General features: G+C 39.7%; 1 long non-coding RNA gene across 1 annotated transcript in view; it reads right to left on the reverse strand.

The window, feature by feature from the left end:
• LOC140703243 (uncharacterized) overlaps nucleotides 1-26,620 on the reverse strand; it is a 49,855-nt gene extending 23,235 nt beyond the window's left edge. The window contains exon 1 of the long non-coding RNA XR_012082649.2: nucleotides 880-26,620. This is a non-coding gene — a long non-coding RNA (uncharacterized LOC140703243). The remainder of the gene's footprint in view (nucleotides 1-879) is intronic.

Below are 26,620 nucleotides of genomic sequence, written 5' to 3' on the forward strand. Positions count from 1 at the left end.
TTCTAGACTGGCCAGTGGCTTGGTTTTATACTCTTAGCTACTGCAGAAGAAATGCAGATGCAATAAAATGTTTAAAGATGGGTGTAATGGAAATCATCTTGTTAATGTTCAAGGAAGGCACAGGATAAACCTTTGGAGATAAGGAAAAATGAAAGGTCTTACACTGCAAAGTAGTAAATGAAGAAGTTAAAGAACAAATTAAGTATCAATTATTATGTTCATTGTTTGGAATTGTGTATATTTTATTTGTTTAATATGTAAACTGCCCAGAGTGGCCTAGTAGCCAGATGGGTGGTATAGAAGCCGAATGAATGAATGAATGAATGAATGAATGAATGAATGAATGAATGAATGAATGAATGAATGAATGAATGAATGAATGAATGAATGAGTAGCATGAAATATTGTTGCTTTTTAGGCTACTCCTGAAAACAAAATCTAAGCTAAAGTTCTGAAGAACAATCACATCTTTATTCCAAGAAATGAAGATGCCTTTGTTTTGGATTACAGAGATGAGTTGCCCAGTGATTCCTTCCCATAACCTTGTTGGTCACAATCTTATCCAAGTTTTCTACCCTTCCCCCACCAACCTCTTTGTCTTTCCAAATATATGTACCAGACACATTTTTCCAGCCTAATTTTAAAGTAAGCTCAGCATAGACTTTCCTCTGCTAAAACTCCATTCAGCCAATTGCATACCTTTTCTACAGTAGCAAAGAAGAAAATCCTCTATTGCTGTCAGTGGGTTATACCAGCAGGATTTAAGTTTCTAACATTTTTCCAATATAATCTCTATTTGCATAACACTGGGAGCTGTCCCAGCTCAAGGGCTGCCTTTTTGTCTGATAGCCAAGTGATTATCTGAACAATGAAACTTACCAGGGCCTTTATATTATTTCAGGGTGCTGCTTCAAGCACATACATCAAGCAGAGAGAGACCCTGCAGTCAGGGTTCTGGAAAATACACACAAGAGCATAAAATTATTATTATGAAATGCTGGTTACCAAAAGCAAAAATATACCAACACTAACAGCTGCTCATTTTCCCCATTCTAACTATTCTAGTTATAACAGCTGTCAAACCACTCATTCTACTACCACACACACACAGGATTTTTGCTGTGGTGAGTGCTGTAAAGGGAAGTTGTAGGCAGATATTGCTAAGTTAGGATTCATTGAAAGATTCTGATCTATCACTGCAAAATAACAGAGTCTCATCCCAGTTAGGCTTGACAAATCAGCATCATCTTATTCCTTGATATTTGAGGCCAAAATCCTGAGACTTGAGGACAGATCCTTCCGATATTACAGGTCTGTTAGTGGCCATTTTCTATGATGCACTTAACACAATCAGTACTTGCTGCATATTAATCTCTCTCTCTTTTTTTTTAACAATTTAGAATAAGGTAGGGGATACAGAAGGTAAAGGTGGGATATGAAAGGGGAAAAAGTAGAGGGAGGAGAACACAAAATGTACTGCCATCCAATCTATTCATATTGCTGTATCAACTCGACTTTCCACATTTCTGCTATATGATTGCCCTCCAGGTTATAACTTACATTTACATCCTAGTTTTAATCTATATTATTCAAGTACCATCTGGTGATTCAAGCCATTTATATAATAAATCCCATCGTTCAGTTGCCTTTTGTATTGGACAGTCCTTCAGTACTTCTAATAAGACATCCATTCCTGCCACTTCGCATATCTCCTCAGCCGCCTAGAGTGGTCCTGAGTTGACTAGATAGGCGGGATATAAATAAAATAAAATAAAATAAAATAAAATAAAATAAAATAAAATAAAATAAAATAAAATAAAATAAAATAAATAAATAAATAAATAAATAAATAAATAAATAAATAAATAAATAAATAAATATAAGTTCCTCTTGTTCCTGTATCACCAATTTCTTCTAATTCTTGACATAAAGAATTCTGGCTGCAGATGTTAATTTCTCTTTCATCTCATAGTCTACAATCCTATTTCTAATTGTGTGTACTGAATCTCTGGATTTGATGAAGTGGGCTACAGACCATAAATACTCATGGGTAATAAATGTACTGTACTAGACCAGAATCCTCTTAGGTTTTTTTGCCAAGACTCTAATGTTTTTTAAAAATATTTTTTTTATTTTTCTTATAAAGTTAGGGTAAGCTAAGGGGCAGCTGGGATAGAGGTACCCTCGGAGGGGTGGATTTGAACAGATACATTACAGATCAATATTTTTGTTAGTAATTCTATACATTCTCTTCTAGGAATAGTTCAACATATCAGAAAGAAATATAAACAGTGAAGGAGAGGGGAAAATCAAATTCAGACAGATATATTGTTTTCTTTTATTTCTTGTTTCCCAAAGGATGTCTTCAGATTCCTTCCTTCTCTTATATATTGCTTATCTTGTGTTGCTTTCAGAATTTTGTCTCTATATGTGGTTTTAATGAATCTAATTTGTACCTCTCTTGTGAGATGATTTTTAAAAATAAATATTGAGGATGTTCTTTTGACTGCATCTATATTCCACTTAATTTCATCCTTCTCACAATTCGCCCAGTCTGATAGTAAATCAGTTGTAGCTTCTAAGAGGTCTTCATTTTGAATTTCTGGTACATTCCGTATTCTCAAATATGTGATGGATTCTCCATCTGGATTTGAGTCACTAGTGTTTCATGTTGGTTTCATCTGGTTTCAACTTTTCCTAAGTCCTTCTGAAGTTCTATTACTTTTTTTCCTCCCTTTTCTTTGCTCATCTCGCTGTCTTCTGTATTTCTTCATTTTGCAGTGTCATATCCTCTTTTATTTGCCCCAATTGTAAATTCTAGTCCTCCTGTTGTTTGGAGCGGTCGGACACTTTAATTTTCAGGGCTGGAATATCAGACTTAATTTCATCAAACTTTCTATCAAAATGGGCTGTCTGTTCGCTGAACATGGTGCTCATGAGCTTCTCAGAATATTCTTTCACTAATAAAGAAGACTGACTTTCTTGCATCAATCTCAGTGGTGTAGTTTCTGGTGCCGGACTTCCTTTCCCTGCCTTAGGTTTTGCAGCCATTTTTTGTATTTTAAAAAAAACAACACCTTTATATGACAGTTCTCCAGTATTCTCCACTGATATCTGCTTCCCCTCCTCTCCCTTCTTATATAGACATAAACAATCTAGTACATTCGAGATATGGAAATATAGAAGGATATGAGAGCCACCAACAAACAGAGATCAAACAACCAACAAATAGGGATTGCCCAATATACACTGAATCAAACAAAGAGTCAATGTTATTAATTAAGAGGGGAAACTTTCCTTGACCACCAAAAGAGGGAGAATATATCCTGAATACAAAAAGTATAATAAATATTACTCCGCTTGAAGGGAGTTGTTTATGTCTAGATTTGGCAAAGAAAAAAAGAGACAAAAGTCAGCTAGTTGAGAGTTCTGGGCACCTTTCCAGACTTTGGGTAGAGAAAGATAAAGTGAGATAAAGTGGAAGAGAAATTCCTTGTCTCTTCCAGCATTGCCACGGAGTTTCAGGAACAGCAGGAAAATTAAAATTAAAAAACTATAGAAACTACTTTTCCAACTAATCCCCCAACCATGGTCAACAAAATAAATAAAATCAAGAAGAAAGAAAAATAGAATCCCATCTATTCCCTTTTGTAATCCATAGGGATGTCGCTTCGTTTATGAGCAGCCTCCATTTTCTACTTTCATCTCTGTACCGGACATATTGGTTCCTTCAGCATAAATACACTTCAGGTGGGTGTAGGCACAATAGTGATGTCTGTAAATCTGGTATATAGACGATAATCCGTTCCAGGAAAATCGCCGTTAAGTGAAAACATCGTAAAGTGAAAATAAAAACCCCATTGAAACGCATCGAAACCCGTTCAGTGCATTCCAGTGGGGTAAAAACTCACCGTCCAGTGAAGATCCTCCAAACGGTGGCCATTTTTGTTGCCTGTATAGCGAGGAATCCATCCCTGAACACAGCGGGGAGCCATTTTAATCACCTGGTGGCCATTCTGAAACCGCCGATCAGCTGTTAAAAACATCGTTTTGCAAAGAATCGGTTCCCAAAGCAGGGAACCGATCATCGCAAAGTGAAATTCCCCCATTTAGACCATCGTTTTGCAATCGCAATTGAGATCACAAAAAGATCGTCGTAAAGCAGATTCGTCATAATGCAGGGCAATCGTTAAGCGAGGCACCATTGTATTTTCCTCTCCTGGAAAATTTGCTTAGGCTATCTCAAGCCTACAGAACTTCCATCAGCGGTTACAATTGAGAGAAAGCTCTCAATTTGCAGCCTCCATCCATCTTGACCCTGCCTCTTTCCAAGACTCTAATGGTTTTGTTGTCATTTCTTAGCATTTGCACAAAGGGGGATTCAACACTCTCTTACACTAATCAAAGTCCTGTTACTTTCAGCAGGGCATTCTTTAGCTTGCACAACTGGAAGCTGCAGAATGCACATTTGCATGTATTGCACTCTGCAATTTCCTAACAGGATACTGTCAGATTTGTAAGATGCGGGGCTACTCTCTGGCTTGAATCCAGATGGTGATCCAACTAGAGTCTATCTGCTGAGTTCACAGAGTTAATTAAGAGTTGACTCACCATTCAATGGGTCTCCTTTAGTTTGGACTTTGTTTTTACTGTAGAGTGACAGGAACTGATAAATCTGTTATAGAATGTATACTTAAAGCAGCCTCTACTCTCTGAGAAGGGATGGATGGCAACCCCATTAGAAATGCCTTTTTATGCAAACATGGTGGTGGTGTCAAAGGTTACTTGGTTATTAGAGAAGGAGGTTGTGACTCGAAAAAGGTTGAGAGTCCCTAGAGCATAAAGCAACTGCAGGTATTCATATGAAGGAGAGATACATAGAGCTTGAAAATATTACTTTGGAGAGATGAGAATTCTCCAAATCCCTCAACAAAATATGCCACAGGGCATCCTTGCTGAGGGATTATGAAAACGTTGGGGAGATGAAAGGGAGGGAACCCCCTTTTCCTGCTTTTCTCTTCAGCCCCCCCCCCAGCTCCATTTAGATGTGAGCTAACCATCTGCACAGGCAACACAATGAGCAAATTTGGAATGAGCTGAATCACACCAAAATGAGTACATGCCCTAACAGTTTAGGACCTCGGTACCTATCAGAACGCCTGCTCCCAGCCAGATCTGTCCATAATACCCATTCTTCACAGGCAGGGTGGTTGAGGGCTTTGACCCCGAAGGGGGACCAGAGGGAAAGAACAAGAAACCAGGCCTTCTCAGCAGTCCCCCCTGAACCTGTCTGTGGAACAACCTGCCCATTGAGATCCGCCTGGCATCCTCGCTGGATGGGTTCAAATGAGCATTGAAGACTTGGCTCTTCTGCCAGGCCTTCCCTGACCATTAGGGAAGGACTGGCAGAAGACCCTTTTACCATCCTTTTTGTCATCCTCTTCATCACCCTTTTACCACCCTCATTGCCATCTGTTTTAATTTATCTTGTTGCTATGTATTATTTTATTTTCTATCGTGTTTTAATACTGCTGTTTATATTGTTGTAAGCCGCCCAGAGTGGCCTGGTTGCTAGATGATGCAGAGTATAAATCCAATAAATAAATAAATAATGCTGTGCCAGAAAGCAGCACACCAGCTCTTAAAGAGGCAGGATGGATCAGTATAAGCAGAAATATATGTGTTGGCCATCATTTGGTTTAAACCAAGTCATGCAACAGCAATCCATATACAGTGGTGCCCTGCAAGATGAGCGCTTCGTTTTATGATGAAATCGCATAATGACAAAGTTTTTGCGATCGCAAGAGCGATCGCAAAACGATGTTTCCTATGGGTTTTTTCACTTTGCGTTGATCGGTTCCCTGCTTCGCTAACCGATTATCGCCAAACGACAATTTTCACACAGCTGATCGGCGGTTTCAAATGGCCACTGGGTAAAAAAAATGGCCGCCCGTTGTTTTCTGGGACGGATTCCTCACTGCACAGGTAGCAAAAATGGCCACTCTATGGAGGATCCTCACTGGATGGTGAGTTTCAAGCCCATAGGGGTTTTTTAAAATCGCTTTACGATGTTTTCGTTCTACAGCGATTTCGCTGGAACGAATTAACATCGTAATGCGAGGCACCACTGTACCAATCTATGTGTCCATCTGGACAGTTTCTAAGATACAATCACGCATGGCCTTCTGCTGAAGAACTCTACTGAGACTCTACTGTGTTGTGTCTGATGAAGTAGATTGCAATCCATGAAAGCTGAATTGAAATAATTATGTTAATCCTTAAGGCAACAAAACCCATGCTGTACATGCTGGAACAGATTAATATGGCTACTTCATTGAAAACAACCCTGTGCAGAGTGTTCCAATGTGTCTAGAAACATACACTGAACTTAACAATGCATGAAGATGATATTTCTTTATTCATATCTGAGTGTTGCACAATTTAAAAATATGGATGTATATGAAATAAGAGAGGTATCTACAGATATTAAGGAGACTTGCAGTAGAGTGATAATGACAAGAAGAGTCATCCCCCCTCCCCTAATTTAGGTTGTTGAAATAAAGGAAGCTTACGGAAAAATAGAAGTGAGTTTGTATGTGAAATTATGTTTGTGTTAACCTAATTATGGTACTCTTAACAGATTTCTGGATGTGCTATTTTGTCAGATCCACTTTGTTCCATGATTCTGTTTGCCTTCCTGGGCCATGATTCTGCACCAGGATCCGGTTGGTAGACGTTATGGTTCAAAGCAAAAAAAGAGAGCAGATCTTGAAATCTTAAAGCTTACTCATTCCCGCTATGTCACGGTGGTTGACTGCACATCCTCTCCCTGGCCTTTGTCTTTAAAGTTTTCACGTCTGCCCTTCAGACCTAACATCACCATAGCAAATTCACAATATATTCTGGGTAGATATGGCAGCTTCATAGAGTGCCTAAACCAGTCCTTTGGAACAGCTTATTGAAAAGAAAATCGAAGTCACTTTATAAAAGCGAAGCTGCACGTTGTTCAGCCTGGTCTCCAGGGAAATCCTTAATCTTAATTCCCAGTTGCTTTTGAGAAGAAGGTGAGCAGAAGAAAGCAATTATTCACAGCTGTATGTATATTAGTTCACTGGTACAGAAGGCTGACATACACATAAATGCTCCTACTTTTCAACAAAAGAGACACTTGAGCAATGGATAGCCTTTCCAATGATGGCATTATCTGATAGGGTTGGTGGCAGAAAGGAACAAAACTAGAAGGGATTAGAAGAAGCAAAAATAGAATTTGCTCCAGAGGATCCAATCAACCAGTAGCACTTTTTGATTTAAAAGCATTGCAAGAGATTTGCCCTCTGTGCTTACAACTTTACATATATAAATGTGTTTATTTTATTTGACTTACATAATTTTATGATAGCACTATTTAAATATTATTATTTTTAATTCACTGCTGATTTAGACTACAATCTATGGTGGCGGTGGGTTTTGTTTCTCGTTTTTGTTTTTCCTTTTGTTTGTTTTTTTATGGTAAGGGGAGGAACAGTTCCCTCACTGCATTTATAAGATAGTTAAACTAGTACCCACTGGTTCTTTTTGATGGCAGCATCCATAATTCCTGGCTATTGGCGATGACTGCTGTGTCTGTTCGAAGTTCTGAGCTGAAAGAAACTGGAGGTCATCAAATTGCAGGAAGATAAAAAGAACTTCACATCTATCTTTTTAAACTTTTGGACAGCAAATAAGCAATGGAAGCAAAGCAAGCAAACAAACGGGAAGAGAGGAGGGACATGACACCATCAGGGGAGAAGAAATGTGCTAATTGGTTGCTGGCAGAAGACAGTTGATTGATTCGTGAAATCTCCCTCCTCCCATGGAAATCCAGTGTTAGGCTGCATGCAAGATTGTTATTTTCTCCAACATTTCCTGGGTCCATCTGCAGATGTCCTAATATGTGGGGCATCTCACTATTTATAATTAGAATTAGAGATTATATGGAGCATTGTAGACGGCAAGCTAGTATTTCCAAGGTGAAGAGAAACTTCAACAAGTTGAGAATAAGGTGCGGGAGTAGAAAGAGGCCACTATAATGGTGTAGAGGTCAAAACTCCCTCCTAGACAAGCCTGGTAAAACACTTGCATCCTTAATACAAACTTAATGTATTATGTTTCAACAGGCAGAAAAAAAACTTTCCCCAGTATTATATTTTAATAACAGAAGAGATCCAGATGGAGACTTTTTTGCATATTTCCTCAGCCTAGCCTAAGCTCCTGGGAAAAAAGCAGGGGGGGAAATTGTAGCAAATAATGGTCTCTGCCCAACACACTCTTTCTTTTTTGCTTTGCTTCTGCCTTGACTCCACAGAGGGCTGAATTTTTTCAAACATTCATTCTCAGCCTGGGAAAGCATGCCCCCTAGGGAGGAATAAGGAAAGTCCTAGGTGGGGTGCGAGACTATGAAATTTTCATAAATGATTTTTTTAAAGTTCTGTAGTAATTTTGCTTATTTTAATTTTAAACATTTTTCAATAAAAAAATTGTCCTTTTTTTGTTAAAGGGGGGCTAGATGACTGTAGAGAAGGGGTTTTCTCAAAAGAGTTTTCTCAAAAAGACAGCACAATGGTGAATCAGTTGAGAACTGGTGATTTAAAGCAAAAATTGTTAGCCTGAGGACCTCTATAGCTGACCATGATGAAATAAAAAGCAGGACTCACAACAGGTTCATACAAGCTTTGCAATGAGTGGATCTCTACATATCACACTCATCTGAAATTCCTGTCAAAAAATAAAGTCATTATAGGTATAAATCTATTGGTGTAAGATTCAAAAACATTTTTTTTATTTTTTTGTGTGCACCTTGCCTTGATACCAATGAAGCTCATGGAACTAGAGGCCTGGTAGGAAATGTCTTTTGTTCTGAAGATAAATACAAAGTATTTGGCTTTGATCAAAAACATAATTTTCAGTTCTACTTATACTGTACTCTGTAGCTGAATATCTGCATCACCGTAACACCATGGAGACCAACAGAGAGACTCCTTGTCTCTGCAATAAATTAGACTTGTTTTGGTTTCAATCTTTTGTTGACCTTTGTTTCAATCTTAAACTGGTTTACTTTCAAACTCTGTCCTTTTCTCTAGGTTCATACAGAATTCTTTTAGCTCAAAACAATTCCTCACACCCCCACAAATGCTAAAAATGAGCCTGATACAGAATGTATTTATGTAACAGTTTTCAACAGTCATTTTCTCTCTTCAAAACTACAACAGACATCAAAACAAGAAATTTTCCCTGGCAACATGTAATCAATTTTTGGGGGATTATCACTGTCATCCAATATTTTTTTCTGGCCTCCTATAAATTTATTAACATACTGTACTTTATTAAGAATGTTGTGCTAGGTGATATCTCCACATTAAGATGACAGTATTAGTATATCAACTATTCAGTGGGATGTGAACCAATCTCCTCTTTCTCTCCCCCCTCCCCAAACACAAACAAAGGCAAACACAAGCCTTCCCCCTTTATTTTGTCTTCATGCACTTGATATACAGTACTCATATCTTCCATAGTTTTTCCTCTTTGGGTCAAACTAGTCGAGATTTTCAGCATGTTTTAAGAAACAGAAACCCAATAAGAAACAAAAGACATCTGTTAATCCTAGCACAAACTTCCTTTATTCTGCATGTTGCAAATTAGCTTCCTTTTTCTTTTGTGCTTGGCCATGGGGTGGTAAATACTAGTCTTACCCATTTTTTTGATTAGGTAGATGATGGGAATGCTGTAGACCTAATATATCTTGACTTCAGCAAAGCCTTTGACAAAGTGCCCTGCGATATTATGATTAGCAAGCTAATGATGTGAGCTAGACAGAACAAGCGTCTGGTGGATACACAGTTAGTAGCAGTGGTCCCCAACCTTGGGCCTCCAGATGTTCTTGGACTACAACTCCCAGAAGCCTTCACCACTGCCTCTGCTGGTCAGGATTTCTGGGAGTTAAAGTCCACGAACAGCTGTAGGCCCAAAGTTGGAGACCACTGAGTTACAGGATCATAATCAGAGAGTGTTATCGATGGCTCCTAGTCAAACTGGGAAGAGGTAACAAGTGGGGCACCACAAGGCTAGGAACAGGGTCCAGTGCTCTTAAACATTTTTCTTAATGATTTGGATGAGGGCTGCCAAAAAAAGGGCAAATGCTATTTTAGACTGCATTAACAGTATACTTCTCAAATTTACAGATGACACAAAATCGAATGAAATAGCCAATACCCTGGAAGACAGAAATAAAATCTGAAAATGTCTTGATAGGCTCAAGCACTGGGCTGAAAACAACAGAATGAAAATTAACAAGTACAGAGTTCTACACTTAAATGCACAGTTACAAGATGGTGGATATTTGGCTCACTAATATTAGAAATCAGAAGGATCTTGGAATTGTTGTAGGTGAACAATGAGCCAACAGTGCAATATGGCTGCAAAAAAGGCAAACACGATTTTAGGATGTATTAACATATGTAAATCCCTTTAACTACTAGTTCCACTCTACTCGGCACAGTTATTTAAGTACTGTGTCCAGTTCTGGACACTGCACTTTAAGAAGGATGCTGACAAACTGGAGCAAATTCAGAGGAGGACAGCAAGGATGATTAAGGGACCGGAAACCAAGCTCTATAAGGAAAGACTGAAAGAACTGTACATGTGCAGCCCAGAGAAGAGAAGTCTGAGGAAAGATCTGACAGTACCGTTCAAATACTTGAAAGGCAGTCACACAGAGGAGTTGCAGGACCTATCTTCAATCATTTCAGATGCAGGACACATAATAATGGGCTCAAGTTACAGGAAGCCAAATTTTGGTTAAATGTCAGGAAAACTTCCTGTTAGAGCAGTTGGATAATAGAACCAATTATCTCAGTAGGTGGTGATAGGTTTGAGCTGGAGGCATTCAAGAGAAAATTAGGCAACCATCTCTCAGATATACTATGATTTGGATTGCTTCACTGTTAGCTTTAATGTATCAAACCCACATCTTCTCTCTCTCTCTCTCTCTCTCTCTCTCTCTCTCTCTCTCTCTCTCACACACACACACACACACACACACACACACACACACACACACACACACACACACACACACACACACACACACAACTTTAATGCCAAAAAAAAATCACAATATTTTTCCTCTTTGCTTCCGCCCACACTTTTCCACATTATTTTTGCCCTTTAATTTTGTCAACCTGGTGGGACAGACTTACGCAGCTACCTCTTGAGAAAGTTCTTAAAGGACTCTTCCGTGCTGTCACCCAAACGACAGCCTCCAGGCCATCCCCCACAAGACTAAAACAAAAACTGGGGCCTGCTGAACAGACTGTTCAGTGTTCTTTGCAGGAGGTTAGGAAGAGTAAAGCAACACAGTATGCATCCAAAGTTGCAGATTCGTAATGAGCCAGGAGCATTTAAATAAGAGTCAAGGGGACTTTGCAGTTCTGCGTTGGCAGATTTCAATGGTAAATTTGGCAGCTCTGCTATCATATGTTCTAATGCTATAGGATGAGAGGGGAAAGAGGCTTTTCTTTTAGAGCAGTTGATTATTGAATCTGCACCAGCTGTTCACGGTAATCTACACTTTTTATGTGGCTTGCATGCAGCCTGTATTGAAGTCTCTCTCTCTCAAAAACCCATCAACCTTTTGAAACCTCAACCACTACTGTAATTTTAATTTTTTATCAAGTGATGGAATAAAAAACATGGATCTACACTGGACTTCCCCTTTTGGAATCCTGCCTGTTCTTCTGCTATTACCAAGATTTTGGCAACCAAAACTAATTTACCCAGCAAATATTTAGAACACACTTTTGAGACTGCATTGAGGAGAATGATAGGCCTAAAGTTGGAGCCTCTGTCAGAAATTGGAACAATAATGTTTACTCCTCAGCCCTAAGGGTTTATACTATAAACCCATTCAGGTTTGTGTAGGAGAACATTATAGCAAGCACGGCACAATGCTGTGTGGTATTTGATGTAAACAGTTCTCCTGGAAGCATAACCTCTCCAGGAGCTTTGTCAATGAGTAAAGAGGTAATCAAATTACGGTATTTATTTCTTCAGGACAAACTGGGTCTCAATCAGGACAGAATAAGAAGGGAATCGTGCCCAAGGTACAAAGTGGTTCTATTTTAATCCTGGTAATAGTTTGTCCAAAGAGAGCGGGAAAATGGGAATGCCATTGTGCAGAAGCACCCACATTTGTTGAGTAAAACTAACTTCAAATTGGGAGCAGAAATCTTTAAAGTCTTTATTGATTTGGAAGGCCATCCTGCAACATTCCAGGAGATAACTTTGTTAGGTATGTGTTACATAGGGCATGGAGAAGAAGGCAGTCCATGGTGTTTTCCCCTTCCAAGCAAACCACCAGTATAACAGGCAGGACTTATTCCTGTAAATTTGGGTCCATTTTCCTTGGTACTAAGCAAAGCATCAGTTGCTGCCTCATGTGAGTGTCAGGATAATTGCTCTTCATATACAAGATCTAAACCTAAGGGCTTATCATTAGTGGTACACTTTTGTGCTGCATGCAACCCCAGTTTGAGTTAAAGTCACGGCAAAGTCTTAGCTGGGGATTTATGTTATCTTTGGCTGTAACATTTTGTCTCTTGTTTTAGAAATACCCCAGCTGTGTTAGATTCACTCATCCCCCCCCCCCCGCAAAAACAGACTGCTAGTCATGGAGGGCTAGCAAGAACCATTGATAACTGAGGGAGCTGTGGTTCTGTCAGGTTAAAAAGCTTGACGCTTGAACATCTCCCTAAGAAACCCTACAAATTCTATACACCTCTAGGAAAAAAATAGAAGCCTGTGCTTGTCGCAACAGGCATTTATCCAGTCTAAATCAGATAACCGTTCCTGACCACATCAAAATACATGTGGGTATCAACGTAAATTATTTCCTTTTTACAATGATTCCAGTCAACATTAGCCTATTTCTACCAGCTTTATTCACCTGCAGTGTCTCAATATGCACAAAATGAAATTTTAAAAAAATAATTCAGTAAGTTCTGAACAAGTGTCACCAGCTTTCCCAAGCTAATTTTTTTTAAAAAAATGAAATTAAATAAAAATGAAACATGGAACCTTTCCAATTTGATCTGTCCCTACTGTTTATCATCTTGATCTGATTAGAGATGGTTGCCAGAATCTCTCTCTGTCCTGTTATCCACTCCAAACTGGCTTTGAAGGCAGCTAGCAGAAGCAAACGCTACATAGACCGCATTTGGCTGTATGTAGGGCACAGGGATTGAAAAGACACCGAATCACTCTCCTCGTGCTGCTCTTAATTTATCCAGTTCTCTCTAGCAGCAGCTGCCTGGGGGTGGTTCTCCTTAGCCTCTTCCCTGTGCACATCAAACACAGGCACAGAGCTCTCCTGCTGTGCCAAATCCCTGGATAGGTTTCATAGGCAACACTGGAAGCGTCTCTTGTCAGTCTTTCAAAGGAGGAGCTGATACAGCATGGCAGGGGACAGGCCACTTTGATGGATAAGGTGCAGCAGAGGGCCAGTGGTGCCCTGCAGTTCACTTCTCTGCTTTCCATGGCACATGCCTAGCCCAGAATGTACTGCAGAGTCTAATCTTAGCGGCATCAGGGCAAAAGGGTAGAAAGAAGCTGTTTGAAAGTCTGTGGGGTGAAGCCAGATGTACAGCATCTACACACACACACTCTGTGTGTGTGTGTGTGTGTGTGTGTGTGTGTGTGTGTGTGCGTGCGTGCGTGCGTGCGTGCACGTGTGTGCGTGTGCGATACAGAGTGAAAGCAAAGCCCTGTTTGCACTTGGGAGAGGGAGAATAAAATTGCTCTAACAAAGCATCCCCTGGATACTAACAGTGATGACCTACTTCTGGATTTTTCGGTCAGTTCATTAGCGTTAACAGCCCGGGGCTCTGTAAAAGGAAAAAATATCTCCACCATTTTACATTTAAGCTACATTAGCATTGCTCCTCTCTATTTTATTAATGAAAACATGCACTAATGTTAGCATTGCCCATGCAAACTTTTTAACACAATTAACATAACCCCCATACTAACTTGTGAATGACTTGTTACATAAGCTAAAAGTGGTAGCAGCAACAGTATAATCCATTCTTTAGTATACCATGCAATGCTAAGAATTTATTTATTTATTTATTTATTTATTTATTTATTTATTTATTTATTTATTTATTTATTTATTTGAAAAAAGACTCAAGGCCATTTACAGCTAAAAACAATAAATTATTGCAATAGTAAAAAAAAAAGAAGCAAGCAAATCTATTAGAAATAGTAGATAAAAACATGAAGAAGAGAGACCTCAATTCAGGTTCTGTTCAGCCACGGAAATTACAGGACAACCTTGGGCTAATCTCTCTGTCTCTCTCTGTTTGGCTCTCTCTTCTCATGCCCCTCACCTCCTGTGTGGAAAGACAGATTGTAAATGTGGTAAATAATAGATAAGATAGGGAGGTGACAGCAGCAGAGGACGAAGAGAGATAACCTAATTTATTGATTGATTGATTGATTGATTGATTGATTGATTATTTGATTTGATTTGATTTCACTTCTATCCCACATTTCTTTCTATTTAGGGTTCCAAGGCAGCTCATAAGTTTTAAGGAACATACAATAAATTTTAAAATTGAAAAAACAATTCTGCACAAAATAGTAGTTCCACTTGTGTTATGTACAGATGTGAGAGCCGGACAGCAAAGAAACCTCACAGGAAACAAAACAAAAAGGCTTATTTGAAATGCAGTATTTGAGGTGAGCTTTACAGGCACTGTGGATTGCCACAAAGACAAAGAACTAGGTCCTAAAGCCAAGCAATCCTGAATTCTCTCTAGAAGCAAGCATGACTAAATGGAGGCTATTGTAGTCTGGGCACATCATGAGAACAGAAGACTCACTTGAAAACACATCTGGGAAAAAAGAAGACCAAAGAAGTGGCAGGGAAAGAGCAAAATCAAATATGAGAAAGATTGACTCAAAGGAAGCCACAGCCTATCTGTGAGTTGTGAGCATGGCTACTAATGACAGGACATTTTGGGGGTGACTAATGAGTGCCTCGTGGCACAGTGGTTAAACTGAAGCACTGCAGTCAAGCCTCTGCTCATGACGTGAGTTCAGTCCTGAAGGGCTCGAGGGTGACTCAGTCTTCCATCCTTCTGAGGTCAGTAAAATAAGTACCAAGCTCATGGGGCGGGGGGGGGGGGACGACACACATGTAGCCAGTATAATTAAATTGCAAACTGCCCAGCAAGTGTTTTAAGCATTATGGGGTATATATGAGTAACACACTTTGCTTTTGCTTTAATGTACAGGGTCGCAAGCAACTTGTTGGCACAAAACATCACAATAGTAAAAAAAAAACACAGCAACACTAATTTAAAAAGCAGTGGGAGGGTATTCCACAACAACAGAACATAAGAACATGCCAAACATATTGCATGTATTAGTTTTTAATTATGTTGTGTGCTATGCACTCTTCTTACACACAAGGAGTGTGGCACAATAAAATAAGTACATGCCTTAAGTATGGGTTTTTATCTGCCATTCCTGCTTCCCCTGGACTAGATGGAGTTAACTATTTGTTCTGCTAACATTTTTTGTGCTGCTGGAAGGCTTATTAAGCTGATTTGCATATTACTATAAATTTAACGTGGATGCCTTTATAAGAATATAATGAAGTCTGACTAGGCCTGTAGCAAGAACAATCCTTACCTATAATCTAGAATTATTATATTATTATTATATGCCGATATATTCTTTCACTACCTAGGCCTGTCTAGATAGTCATACTGGCTGAAGATCATGGGAGCTGTGGTTGAGTGCATCTGAAGAGCCACCAGTAGGGACAGACTGCTTGATGAAGAACTGCTATTACCTCATTTGAAATAGAGAAGTCATCGAACGGCAGAACAATTATTTATTTATTTACTTATTTAAAACATTTTTTCCTCACCTTTCTCCTTGAAAAGGACCCAAGGAGGCTTACTATAATGAAAGACAATATTTAAAGTTGAAAACAATTAGTATAACATAATTTAAAGAGAATATTTAAAACTACAAATGATGAAGAAAGAAACATTTTTATGTAATTCACAGGTAATATTAAGGCAAAGATCAATAAGTACACAATTTAAAGAAATTACACTCTGAGAAATGGAAAGCACAAAAATGGAAAATACAAATAGTATTAAAAATCTAATCAAATGCATAACAACCTAACTAAAAGTCACACAGGTATCTGGTTACTGAGAGAAGGCTTGCCTGAAGAGAAATGTCTTTGCCTGCTTGCGGAAGGACAGCAAAAATGGGGCCAGCCTAGGTTCCTGTGGGAGAGAGTTCCAAAGAATGGGAGCAGGAATAGAAAAGGTTCTCTCCTGTGTCCCCATCAGACTCACCTGTGAAGGTGGTGGGACCAAAAGAAAGCCCTCTTGATGAGCTTACCACCTGAGCTGTCTCATAATGTGAGAAATGGTATTTGAGATAGCTTGGACCCGGGCCATCTAGGGCTTTGTAGGTTAAAACCAGCACGTTGAATTCTGCCTGGAAACTGGTTGGCAGTCATTAGGGGTGATGTAATCCCTGTACCAGCCCCATTCAGCAATATGACTGCTGCATTTTGGACCCGTTGATGTTCCTGACACTTTCCATTGGCAGCCCCACATCGAGTGCATTACAGTAATCCATCCGGAAAGTAACTAGGGTGTGAAGCAAAGTGGTCAGATCAGATCTCTCAAGAAATGGACATAGCTGGTGCACTAGTTTTAATTGTCCAAATGCACTCCTGCCCATAAATTTACATGTCAAAATTTAAAAATACAAATGCAAAGGCCAATAATATTCTATCAGGTGCCATTTTAGATTTCAAGAAGAGATTTTAGTAGGGAGAAGATCCAAATTCCTACCCTTGAGTTACCAAACATAAACAAATCATATGAGCCCAGAATATGTGTTTGTGAGCATTTGTTATGATTAATTTTGCACATCTCAAAATAATTATGGTATATGCTTTGCCAACTATACAATGGCAGATAGGAAAATGCTCCAGAGGATTATTACAAAGGCCCAGAGGATCATTGGCTGCCCTCTTACCTGTTTGGAAGATCTCTATAATTTCTGATGTCTTAAAAAAGCCTAAAATATTCTCAAACTTCCATTATACCCAGTTCACTCCCTCTTTAAATTGTTACCATCTGGTTTTCATGAGAAGAGAAGACTCCCTGGAAAAGACCCTGATGTTGGGAAAGTGTGAAGGCAAGAGGAGAAGGGGACGACAGAGGACGAGATGGTTCAACAGTATCATCGAAGCTACCAACGTGAATTTGACCCAACTCCGGGAGGCAGTGGAAGACAGGAGGGCCTGGCGTGCTCTGGTCCATGGGCTCACAAAGAGTTGGACACGACTTAATGATTAAACAACAACAAAGGCAGTTTAGGATAATTAAAACAAAGACAAATAGGTTTAAAAACAGTTTCTATCCCAGAGCTGCAGCTATATTGAATTGAATTCCACTATACTGTATGTGTCGTGAGATGGGAAATTGAATGTGAAGGATGTGGATGTGGATGAGAGATATGTGTTTTATGTGTAATGGGCTATGTTTTCATGTTATGGACGCTATGTTCTTGTGTGTTTTATTATTATATGTACTGGAGATGACATTTAATTTCGTTGTGCGGAAGTACAATGACAATAAAGTAAATTCAATTCAATTATGTATTGTTATTGACATTAAATTGTGTCACCTCACACACACTTTGGCTTTAGGCAAAGACATCTCTACCCTCAATGTGCTACCATATAGAGATGATTATTATTTCTGAAAATAGTCAGATTTAAAACCAAGACTAAAGCAGCAGTATAGATCTGTCCAGTTATAAAGATTAATCAGGTCCTGGCTGAAAAACAAGAGAAGAGTGACAACGTATACACCCTTCCTTTCAAGGGTTATCTCCTGCTTTGAACAATAGAGCTGCAGCAGACACAGAAAAACAAATATGATCCCCCCCACCTATTATATTTTTCCTACATCTATTCAATTTCCACACTTCAGTTTCCAACATGCCACTCCTCCCTCCTGTTCCCCTGGTTCTTTTGTTTCCCATAATTGGGAGGAATGTTCATGAGATAATGGCAAAATCAGGAAAAAGGAAACTGGTCTGAAAGTTGACTGTGCCTCAAGATCAGCCTGCCAGCACAATTTCTCATTAACACAGAGAAGTGGAATCTGACTCAAGAGGCTAAGCAATAAAGTTCACCCAGATGTGGAGTCACAGGAAATAAATATTTTCTGTTAACATTCAGAAGTCCTCAGGTCTATCTCCCTGGTCTAGCACCCAGAAGAAAATATATGTTTCTTCATGAGAAGACTGATTAATTCACAGGAGCAGTTCCTGTTCTATATCCCATCGTACCAACCAGCCATGTATGAAAACGTAATGAGAGGTGTTCCATGACCTTAAAAATAGGTTCTGATTTTAAGGATATGTCCATTATTTTCAAACTACTTGCTCGGGACCAAATCTTCTCGATTTCAGTTAAATTGGTTCTTTGAGGACTCTGATCTCACGGCTCAGCATTTGACAGAGAAACATGGGTTCCCTTGCTTTCATGATGGGAAGGAAATGAGGACATGCCAAGGGGAAAGGAGGTACAGAACACTGCTCTTCCTTTGATTCTTCCTCCTTCTCCCTCTCCTTCTCCATAACTTCCTGTCATAATCTGTGCCCTCAGTTGGTGGCACAGACATGAAGATGGCCTCTCCAGGGACTTCCTACTCAGTGATTCCCAAAGTCTGACCAAAAAATGGGAAACCTTTTGGGTACAGGGAAGTAGAATGAATCTGACAAGAAGGATGATGTCAATTAATTCCCCAAGCCCCACCTCCTAGTGAGAAGCCAAAGGAGAATGAGAGGCCTTAGGAAAGGAGAAAAAATAGAGAGGAGGTGAAAGAGACACTTTCAAGACCCTCCATAGCTACAGTACATGGGAGGAGACCAATTTAGGATATAGGCTATATGCTCTTCTCCCCTAAGGCTGCTTAGCTTTAGACGTATTGTCCATTATGTGTTCTCCGCAGTACTGTACATCTTCCTTTGTATTTGGTCACACTAATGTTGATATAACAAATGTTAATATATCCAGCCTTCGGGAGGTACATAAATTACTTTTGAATTTCTTATTTGTTTTTGCTGGATTCTTCTGATATATTTCTACATTGTTGGAAGTTACCCTATGGCAATGAAATAGTGGTTTTTTTAAATTTTAGTAAGTAATAATCGATCATTATTGGTGATAGGGTGCACTTTTCCCTACAACAAACAGTTCTGTGTCCTCCTTTATGTCTGACTATTCTTACAAACAATGAGTCTCACAGTGTAATGAGTGGAGAACAATATAACCTAAGCAGAAGCCCACTCAAGGAACAGGCCTTCTTCTGCAGTCCCGTATTCCCTCCATCTACAGCGTTCATCAATTCCAGGGTTCAGAATATTACACTGAAAAGGAACTTGGTGTGTTGCTTGTTACTTCTTGTAACAAGGCTGCATTTACTGTTATCTTTGCTCTGCCCCACAAGTAATTTGTAATGTTGCACTGTGGCATCTGCTCAGGTCATGAATATTACTATGCTATCTGCATGAACCAATTAGAGTGCTGGAGAGACGGAGTCACAAGATATAAGAGTCTCTGCAGGAGAAAGAGGAGTTCAAATTGGGATACTGAGAGTTTTGGGTGAAAGGATTGGTGGTTTTGGAGTTTGGGGTGGAGAGAGGGGGTTGGCAGTTGAGAGTGGATGAAGTAGAACGTTTTGTTAAGAGTTAAAGACATTGAGTGTACCTTCATCACCTGTAATAATAAACAACTTCTATTTAGTTCTATTTAAAATGACATATTGCCTAGACCTCTATTATTAATAATACATAATGTTGATGTAATCAACTGGTGGCAGCGACGCAACACATAGCTTGTGCCCTTTGATTGGTGAAACAACCAAGGGACAGGCAGGAACATGACATGTACATTATTAACACATTCCTTCTACGGGCTGATTCTGACATTGCATCTTGGAAAATATCTATAAGAAATACAAATGCAAAAGCTAAGAATACACTTTTGCCACTTAACGCCGCTCTGAGACTATTGGTAATGGCATGACAAAAAAAATCTTGTAAATAAATAAATAAATAAACACAACTGCATAAAACCAAATAAATGCTACTCAAAGTGGTATTTAGAGTGCCTTGAAATGCCCTTAGAATGCCCTTAGTAACATTTGAAAGTAACCTCATGTTATTATATTTACTGTATATACTCGAGTATAAGCCTAGTTTTTCAACACAATTTTTTTGCTGAAAAAAGCACCCTCTCGGCTTATACTCGAGTCAGTGTCAAAATTACATGTTCTCCCCTCCCCTGCAGTGCAGGTGTTCTCCGGACTCCCCCGCTCATCTACAAGTGCCTGCAGCCTCCATGGGTGGTCCGATGACCCGGGTTAAGTACACACTGCATTTCCACTTCCAGGACACTCCCATCCTCCTCCTCCTGCATATTCTACGTACCCACCTTCCTCCTCCCACCTTCCTCCTCCATCCTCTGTCTCCCTCCATCTTGTTACACAGCAGTAGAGCAGTAGATAAGCGCAGTATCCGGTATGAGTTCTCCCTCCACAGGCAGTGAAGTGTTTCTTGCAGCTCAGAAGGGCAGTATCTTCAAAACATTTAACTTACTGATGCCTCCATTAATGTAATTTTATTGGTATCTATTTTTATTTTTGAAATTTACCAGTAGCTGCTGCATTTTCCACCCTTGGCTTATAGTTGTTGTTGTTTAGTCATTTAGTCATGTCCGATTCTTTGTGACCACATGGACCAGAGCATGCCAGGCCCTCCTGTCTTCCACCGCCTCCTGGAGTTGGGTCAAATTCATGTTGGACCGTTGGCTTATATTTGAGTCAATAAGTTTTCCCAGGGTTTTTTGTGGTAAAATTGGGTGCCTCGGCTTATATTCGGATCAGCTTATACTCGAGTATATACGATAAGTACACCTAAGCATGTCGGGGTACACAGTATGATGTAGCAGGCAGAGTAACAAACTCGTACTCAGGAGACCTGGGTTTAATTTCCCTACTCTGCCTTGGAAATTCACTGAGGGGGTGACTAGAACTGGTAAAACCACTCCTTAAACCACTCCTCACTTCCCTTGAAAGCAGGTCAGTTCCAGCTTGACATCATATAAAAACAGCAAGTGGGCCTAAGTTGCTTGTTACACCTAAAAAATAACTTTGTAACTTGTAGTTACATAAGTCATTACTCAAACAATAACTCATTATTGGTTCTCTGTTCCTTGTGACAAGCTGTCCCAGTCCTGGGGAAATGACTGTGCTATAGGAGATGTCACAATCCCCCTTCTGCTGACAGAAGCAATTCTGTCTGTTGAAAGGCATCGCAAGATTTTAGCCCAAGAGCTAAGTGTGTGAGGCCTCTTCTTAGCTGGAGTACAGTGTTCAGCATTGAGTAAGTTGCCTGCCTCTTATAAATGCCTCACATATTCCACTCTTGGGGACTTTATTTGATTAGGTAGTGAAAACAATGTAATTAGATAGATCTCTGTGCCAGGATGAGGTAGGTAATTCAGAGTGCTCTGTGCACTTTTCTGCAGAGAACATGTACTCTTCATTTTATGCCTTGTATTCAGAAGAAGAAGAAAAATACTTTGCTAAAGAATTCATAAAGGATTTTCAGAGCAAAACAATATCAGTGTAGGTTATTAGTCTGTAACAGAAAAGATCCTGGCTATGGGACTAGTAAAGCGAACATTTATGTTTGAAAAGAAAATGCTTTAAAAAAGCCCTGCAGCTTAAATATTGCATGTTCTAATATGGAAAATACAGGCCTATTTTCTAAATTGGATTTTCAGTGTTTCCTTCCCCCTCCTTCCTTCTCTGATAGAGTGGCCTGTCTCGTTGACTGAATGGAATTTTACAGAAGCATTTATAGCACTGGGCTCAATTAAATAGGTACTCAGTCTTTCTTCAAAACTGAACTTTAACAGAAATCTAATTTACATAACAAGCACTCAGATCCTATTATTAAGCACATGGAAACTCTGCCATATTTTATCCTTTCCATCTATTAACGAATAGAAATGAGCTGTGCTGAATCTTATCCCATTTTTTTGAGCTGCAATATTGTCAGCATAGCTTGGAAAAGTTACTTTCTGGACTATAGTTACTAGGATTTCACAACTCTGTGAACATTTCCAAAGCTTACCACCTTCCCCAGATCCACTTTCAAGGTTTATTTGGAGGTTTCTCATGAAACTTACCCAATCTGCCTAGAAAAATGCTTTAGAACCACTGCTACTTAAGCATAAGAAGATCTCTTTCTGGAAGATATGAGCAAGACCATGTAGTCCTCTGCCCCAACTCCACTACAATCTGAATGAAAGGAAGACCATTTGTTACACCTGTTGATATTGTTAAAGTCACCAAGATACCACAGTTTGGTTGTGAGCCTGAGTTATTTTCAGAGCCTGGAGTAGTTATTTTCTGGGACACATAGTCTCAGAAAATAGGTTTTATAAGCTCTGCAATTATTTTCAAGGCTTTTTGGATAGCTACCTACTCTCATGCTAGCTGTGATATGATGTGTGGAAACAACTTTACCACAAGGGACTCTGTGTGTGTGCATGCATGTAGGAGAATTTTTCTTGCTGAGGTTTAAAAATGTGCTGCTTATATATTTCCCCATAATACTTAAAGCTATTTTTGGCTGCTTTACAATTTAATTATGCAGACTACACTACAACCCACCCCATTGAGCTGGGTATTCATTTTACCAACGTTGGGAGGATTGAAGACTAAGTCAGCCTCGAGCTTGCAACTCTGAGCCTGTTAGGATCAAACTCAGGTGGTGTGCAGAGTCTTGATTGCAGTACTACATTTTAACCACTGCCCCATAAGGCTCCTGGTTTAGTATGAAACTGAACAGTTCAGCCTTGGTTAAATGACTTGGTTAAGGCAGTAGAGGATATCACATAAAATCTGCAAGTGACACTAAACTGGGAAATCAAGCTGTTACTGAAGAATACAGAATCAAGATTCAGGGTGGTTTTAACGGAACAAATCCAAAACAAAGAAAATTAGTTTCAACAAGAAACAGTGTAAAGTTCTAAATTTTGGTGGGAAGAAAAGAAACTGAAATCAGGTGTCACTTCGCTTGGTAGTAGTCTACATGAAAATGATCCAGAGCAGCCATTCTCAACAGGGGCCATATGGCCCTCTGGGGACCCCCTAGCACATTTGAAGGGAAGGGAACACAGAACAGAAACAATTCTTCATACAACTCATAAGGTTTAATATACAGTTTGTAAAATGTTGATTCAGCCTATATTTCTTTCATATTGTGTTTATGACCATGTTCAAAAAATGGTTGATCTAGAATTCTTCTAGATTGCAAATTAAAAATGAGGCAACCCTGTGATGCAGCTACAAATAAAGCAAATGCAATATTAAAGTGGTATCAACAAATTAAACAGTGCCAGTTCATGATAGCACTCTATTCTGCTTTCGTGAGACCTCACTTGGAATACTGAATGCTGTTCTGGGCACTACAGTTTAAGAAGGATATTGATAAGCTTACACATGTCTAGAGGAGGATGACTATGATGGTAAATGGCTTGGAGACCAAGCTCTATGAGGAGCAGTTGAGGGAGTGTTATATGCTTAGCCTAGAGAAGGAAAGGCTGTGAAGAGATATGATTGTTGTTGGTGTTGTTTAGTCGTGTCCGACCCTTTGTGACCCCATGGACCAGAGCACACCAGGCCCTCCTGTCTTCCACTGTCTCCCAGAGTTGGGTCAAATTCATGTTGGTACCTTTGATGACAGTCTCCAACCATCTCGTCCTCTGTCGTCCCCTTTTCCTCTTGCCTTCACATTTTCCCAACATCAGGGACTTTTCCAAGGAGTCTTCTATTCCCATGAAATGGCCAAAGTATTGGAGCCTCAGTTTCAGGATCTATCCTTCAATTGAGAGGGTTGACTTCATTCAGAATGGAGTCTCAAAAGTCTCATCCAGCACCACAATTCAAAAGCATCAATTCTTTGGCAGTTCGCATTCTTTATGGTCCAGCTCTCACTTCCATACATCGCTACTGGAAAAAACATGGCTTTTACTTTGCGGACTTTTGCTGGCAAGGTGACGTCTCTGCTGTCTAGGTTTGTCATTGCTTTCCTCCCAAGAAGCAGGCATCTTTTAATTTTGTGGCTGCTGTCACCATCTGCAGTGATCATTAGGATCATTAAGCCCAAGGAAGTAAAATCTGTCACTGCCTACATATTTTTCCCTTCTATTTGCCAGGAGGTGATGGGATCAGTGGCCATGATCTTAGTTTTTTTTTTTTTTTTTTTTTTTTGATGTTGAGCTTCAGACCATTTTGGTACTCTCCTCTTTCACCCTCATTAAGAGGTTCTTTAATTCCTCCTCACTTTCTGCCATCAAAGTGGTATCATCTGCATATCTGAGGTTGTTGATATTTCTTCTGGCAATCTTAATTCCGGCTTGGGATTCCTCCAGTCCAGCCTTTCACATGATGTATCCTGCACATATGTTAAATAAGCAGGGAGACAATATACAGCCTTGTTGTACTCCTTTTCCAATTTTGAACCAATTAGTTGGTCCATATCCAGTTCTAACTGTTGCTTCCTGTCCCACATATAGATTTCTCAGGAGGTAGATAAAGTGGTCAGGCACTCCCATTTCTTTAAGAACTTGCCAGTGTTTGTTGTGGTCCACACAGTCAAAGGCTTTTGTGAAATCAATGAAGCAGAATTGGATGATTTTCTGGAACTCTCTGGCTTTCTCCATAATCCAGTGCATGTTAGCAATTTGGTCTCTAGTTCCTCTGCCCCTTCGAAATCCAGCTTGTACTTCTGGGAGTTCTCGGTCCACATACTGCTGAAGCCTATCTTGTAGGATTTTGAGCATAACCTTGCTAGCGTGTGAAATGAGTGCAATTGTACGGTAGTTGGAGCATTCTTTGGCACTGCCCTTCTTTGGGATTGGGATGTAGACTGATCTTTTTCAATCCTCTGGCCACTGCTGAGTTTTCAAAACTTGCTGGCATATTGAGTGTAGCACCTTAACAGCATCATCTTTTAAGATTTAAAATAGTTCACCATCACCTCCACTGGCCTTGTTGTTAGCCAGGCTTTCTAAGGCCCACTTGACTTCACTCTCCAGGATGTCTGGCTCAAGGTCAGCAACCACACTATCTGGGTTGTCTGGGACATCCAGATCTTTCTGGTATAATTCCTCTGTGTATTCTTGTCACCTCTTCTTGATGTCTTCTGCTTCTGTGAGGTCCCTACCATTTTTGTCTTTTATCATGTCCATCTTTGCACAAAATGGTCCTTTATCTCCAATTTTCTTGAACAGATCTCTGTTTTTTTCCCTTTCTATTCTTTTCCTCTATTTCTTTGCACTGTTCATTTAAGAAGGCCCTCTTGTCTCTCCTTGCTATTCTTTGGAAGTCTGCATTCCATTTTCTGTAACTTTCCCTATCTCCCTTGGACTTTGTTTCCCTTCTCTTCCGTGCTATTTGTAAGGCCTCATTGGACAGCCACTTTGCTTTCTTGCATATCCTTTGCTTTGGGATGGTTTTTGTTGCTGCCTCCTGTACAATGTTACAAGCCCCCATCCATAGCTCTTCAGGTACTCTGTCCACCAAATCTAGTTCCTTAAATCTGTTTTACACTTCCACTATGTATTCATAAGGGAGTTTTGGTTTAGATTATACCTGAGTAGCCTAGTGTTTTTTCCTACTTTCTTCAGTTTAAGCTTGAGTTTTGCTCTAAGAAGCTGATGATCAGAGCTACAATCAGCTCCAGGTCTTGTTTTTGCTGACTGTATAGAGCTTCTCCATCTTCCAGCGTCATATCTTTTGGCCTTTTGTTTCTGTTCATGGAGTTTTCTTGGCAAAGATACTGGAGTGGCTTGCCAGTTGTTGCTCCAGGTGGATTGCGTTTGGTCAGAACTCTCCACTATGACCTGTCTGTCTTGGGTGTCCCTGCACGGCATAGCCCATCGACTCTCTGAATTACTCAAGCCCCTTCACCACGACAAGGCAGCAATCCGTGAAAGGGAGAGATATGATAGCCACCTTTAAATATTTAAAGACATCTGATGTAGAAGATGGAGCAGGTTTGGCCTTTTTTAAAACAACTCTAGAGGGTATGGCCTGAATTAATGGATTCAAATTAGAAGAAAGGAGATGTCAGCTAATATTAGCAACAACTTCCTGATAATGAATGCTGTTTGACAAGGCAATGGCCTGCCTTGGGAAGTAGTCATCTTTCTTTCATTAGAGGTTTTTAGACAGTGGTGGGGGATGTTGGGGGTTGTTTAGTTCTAGATTTCGTGCTTTGTCAGGAAGTTGGACTCAATGATCTTTGGGACCTCTTCCAATTCTACAATTCTGTGCTTGGCATGTGACATAGTTCGGAGGCCTACAGTCAAGGAATGTAAAGAGCAGGGCATTCTCAGTATGGCTTCATCAATGTGCAAGATCTCTTTAAGGAAGCTGGTATATAACATGAGCTCTTCTAT

This window comes from Pogona vitticeps, chromosome 1, assembly GCF_051106095.1.
Source record: "Pogona vitticeps strain Pit_001003342236 chromosome 1, PviZW2.1, whole genome shotgun sequence".
Taxonomy (NCBI): domain Eukaryota; kingdom Metazoa; phylum Chordata; class Lepidosauria; order Squamata; family Agamidae; genus Pogona; species Pogona vitticeps.